Below are 4,565 nucleotides of genomic sequence, written 5' to 3' on the forward strand. Positions count from 1 at the left end.
TTCTGTTCAGCAAATTGTTTACGAAACTGCAGGAGCTGGTGAGAAAAATCAGAACCCAGAAGAGGATTATGATCCCATCAGGTTCACTGAATGCATGTAGGAAGTTTTTTCTGTTCTGGAACATTTTTAACCTGGAAGCTGCAACGTGTGAACTTTGACCCCACAGGCTGCGTCGTCCTCTGAGCTCAACCGGTTCCTTTCTTAAAGTTAGACGTTGTAAAATTGGACCTAAAGATGATGTGACTTTCAGTTTAATGCTTTTATAAGAAGTGCAGGTTGCTTTCCTTGGACTTTCCTGCTATGAACCAGAACCAGAACTCCAGCAGTTCAGCAGAAGCTCTTAAAGAAAATCCAGACTGCTTTATGTCTGGTAGTTTCTCCTGGTCAAACTCCACAGGTTGGTTCCTGGAACCCAGTTCTCTTTCAGGAAGCAAAATGTCTCAGAACCTCCATCGGTGCTTTAATAAGTCATGAAGGTTCTGAAGATGTTAGCAGGAGGTTCTGATGTCGTCCAGGTTCTGAATCGTCGTGTCACAGTGTGTCTGTGATGAAACCACAGCAGAGTTCATGGCTGCAGCGACCTTCAACCACAGCCTGCCATCACAGCGCCGCCGGGCCGCGGCGGAACCGGCCCGGTCCAGTGAGGAGAGCAAACCCAGCCAGTCTGAGGAGCCCGAGACGAGTTCTGCTCAGTGTTCAGACAGGTGAGATACGGAGAACCTCAGGGCCGACGGCTCGGGTCCATTTCCTTTTCTACATTCTGTTCCACCTCAACCTTCTTGTAGATCCAGTTAAAGGGATTTTCTAATGTTTTATTAGTGGAACCGGGTCCTGAGAAGAACCGACAACCAGCTAGTGCTTCATCTGCAGTCGGCCAGAAAATCTCCTTTATTAAATCTTAAACATTTTTACTGTTGGAATAAATAAAACTACATTTTTTTAGTGTGTAGCTCCAAAACAACTTTATTTCTACAGAAGAAATGTTAATATTTAATTAAAATGTCTGTTCGCAGTGATCAAAGTTCTGATGTAATGAATGAAGAGACGCCGACTCCTGCTGGACCATCGAGAGCCGAGACCAAAGAGCTGCAGACGGTCAGCGGGGGTCAGAACCAAGACCGACAACAGGCGGAAAGACCGGGAGAGGAAGAGGAGGAGGAAGAAAACTAAACCAACCACGTTGCAACTCAAATACTTGAAACATTTTATTTGAATCTCTCCAACATTACATTTCAACACATTCTGAGACATTATCGTAACGCCGAGGCTCTGCTGCAGCTCAGGTTCAGGAAGTGACATCATACAAGCCAATCATCCACAGTGTTTAAGTTCAGGTTAGTGAGTCCAGAACAAAAACCCGACATTTCCTGAACCTGCAGGAAGAGCTGAGCCTTGGCGCCACCTAGTGGTCATAAATCACTGATTAACAACTGAGCGTCGGCGTTTTTATCTTTGAAGGTGAACAGAGACGAGACATTTCTCTAAAACTGGCACAAGAACACAGACTGCTGCACCACAGACGAATGAAACGACAAGGTTTCGCTGTTGCCGTGGAAACGAGCGGCTCCATCCTGGGCCGTCCCACAGGAAGGCCGGTCTGCCGTCTGACCACCAGCTGAGCATCAAAACATTTCCATTCGTACCGTTGTGCCGTTTTTGTGCCTCAGAACCGTTTTAACCGCGATCCGTTTGGGTTTGAAATGACAGAGCTGGTCTCTCCTCCACTCAGCCGCTAATACTGACAAACGTTCATGTGCAAAAAGCAAGGAGTGGTCCAAACCCGGAGGTCTGGTGGCGGGTTTCTGTGCTGGTCAACTGATCTCAGTGTGACATGATTTCATGACCAAACTATTTGGTGAAAAAAGGTTTAGATCTAAAGAAAAACAACTTTCTATAACGGCTCATTTTCACCAGAATAATTTCTTTTTTTTTTCCAAAACATTTTTATTAGTTTTATGTTTTCACAAGTAAAAACAATAGATCATACAGTGTACTGCTTATAACCTTACATCGGTGTGCCAAGAGAAACAAAAACAACAAGAAAAACGAAACAAAAAAAAAACAAAAAACAAAAGGGGAAGCCATCGTACAATGTTACATTTATGTAATATCATGTATCCAATAGACATGTTTAAAGCCTGATAACATAAACATAGCTAGCCGGGAGGTAAGAGAAAGGAAAAGAAAAATGCCTAATGATACAAAGGGAGGGTGTCCTTTAGTTAAGACCTGGTGAAACCTTCCACTTCATAGGATTCTGACCTCTCATCACAAGTTGCGTCAACTCTTTAGGTAGATAGCTAAGCACAGGAGACCACATATCAAGGAAATGTTTTTCATTACCCTTAAGAACTGCACTAATCCTTTCATGAGGGAGGACCCTAAATATTTCTCTGTACCACTGTGTGACAGTTGGTGGCTTATCCTTAATCCAATTAATTAAAATGCATCTTCTACCCAGAAGCAATAATTTGTCACAAAGCTTGAAGTGTGATTGTGTCAGAGTGACTGATTTTGAAGGGAGGCCAAGAAGAAACAGACCTGGGTCACATCTGATCTTTACATGAAACACGTCACTCAGCTCTTTAGAAATTGCACCCCAGAATATTTTAATCAGTTTGCATTGCCAGAAATAATGGTAGTATGTTCCAACCTCTCTTCCACATTTGGTACATAGGGGAGAAAGCTGCCGATCCATCTTATTCAGTATAAACGGTGTTATATGTAAGCGATGTAAAATTTTATACTGTGTCTCTCTGAGCGTATTACATATAAAAGTTGAATTAACTACATTAATGGCTTCTTGCCAGTCATCCTCAATGTATACTGTATCAAGATCTTCCTCCCATTTCCGCGCAATGTCCCCAGCACCACCTGGGCTGAGAGAGTAAAGCACTGCATAGAAAGCAGAAATAAAATGCCTAAGTTTTTTCCGGTCAACAAGGAATTTCTCAATCTCATTGTGTGTGACCAAGCCAGAAGGGGAGAGCCGCAAAGAACCAATGAAATGGCGAATTTGAAGAAAACCAAAAAAGTCTTCTTTAGGAATACCAAATTTTAACTGTAATTGTTGAAATGTCATAAGTACATTCTCTGTAAACAGATCTCCGATCACTCTCACTCCTCTGCTATGCCACAAGTCAAAAATGTTGGGCTTAAGGCCTGGGATAAAGTCCTGGTTTCTTATGAGAGGTGTCAGGAGTGAGGAGCAGAGGCCACCTCCTGCGTGGTTCCAAATCCTCTGCCACACTCTAATTGTGTTGTAAATAATTGGATTATGTTTAATATCTCTTGATAACTTCTTCCTATCTCCAGTGGTGAGGCTCCACAAAGAAGCAGGCTGAGAGGCCCACGAATCAAGGCAAGAGTTTGAGTTAAGATGAGCCTGTAACCACTCCCACAGATAACGAGCATGGCAAGCCCAGTTGTAATAGTAGATGTTTGGCAAAGCCAAGCCACCTCTGTCAACAGGAAGCTGTAAAACCTTGATTTTCTGTCGAGGTCTCTTGCCATGCCAAATGAATCTGGAGAATGCTCTCTCTATATCCGTAGTGACTTTTTTGGATAGCCAAAGAGGTAACATTTGGAGGGGATATAAAAGCCGTGGAAAAATGTTCATTTTAATTAAACTTATACGCCCCATAAATGATAAGGGAAGGTCATGCCACCTTTCTAAGTCCCTTCTTATTTTACTAACTATTGGAGAGAAATTAAGCTTCCATAGTTCTGACAGGTTAGGGGACACCTTAATTCCCAGGTAAGTGAAGCCATGTTGGGAACATCTCAGGGAACACCTAGAGGGTAGGTCCTGTACAGTAGCAATACCTAATGGCATTGCTTCTGATTTATCAAAATTGATTTTATACCCTGAAAAGGAACCAAACTCATAAATAGTGGATAAGATAGCTGGTATTGAGATGTCAGGTTTTGTTACAAATAACAGAATATCGTCTGCATATAACGCTATTTTATGGATTTTACCATCAATCATCACACCATGCACATTTTGTTGTGACCTAATAACCACTGCTAGGGGCTCCAGTGCAAGAGCGAACAGAAGCGGGGATAGAGGACAACCCTGTCGAGTTCCCCTGTGTATTCTGAAAGATGGAGATTGAACACCATTCGTCATGACACAGGCTGATGGGGAACTGTAAAGTATCTTAATCCATTTCAGAAAATCACCCCCTATCCCGAATCTCTCCAAAACATTGAACAGGTACTTCCATTCAATCCTGTCAAATGCCTTTTCAGCATCTAAAGATACAGAAAAAGCTCTACAGTTCGTTTGGCTTGCGTACTGAATTACATTAAGTAATCTCCTCATATTTATGAAGGAGAAGCGATTCTGTATGAATCCAGTCTGATCTGGGTTTATTAAGAAAATCAGCAGCTTCTCCAGTCTCATTGCAAGTAATTTAGAGAGCAGCTTACTATCTACCCCGATAAGGCTAATAGGTCTATATGAGCCACAGATGTCTGGTGGTTTATCTTTTTTGAGGATGAGGTTGATGTTTGCCAGGTTAAGAGTTGGTGGCAAACTTCCGCACTCAAACGAGTGCATA

Source organism: Poecilia reticulata, chromosome 17, assembly GCF_904066995.2.
Source record: "Poecilia reticulata chromosome 17, P_reticulata-male-v2, whole genome shotgun sequence".
In the NCBI taxonomy this organism is placed as follows: domain Eukaryota; kingdom Metazoa; phylum Chordata; class Actinopteri; order Cyprinodontiformes; family Poeciliidae; genus Poecilia; species Poecilia reticulata.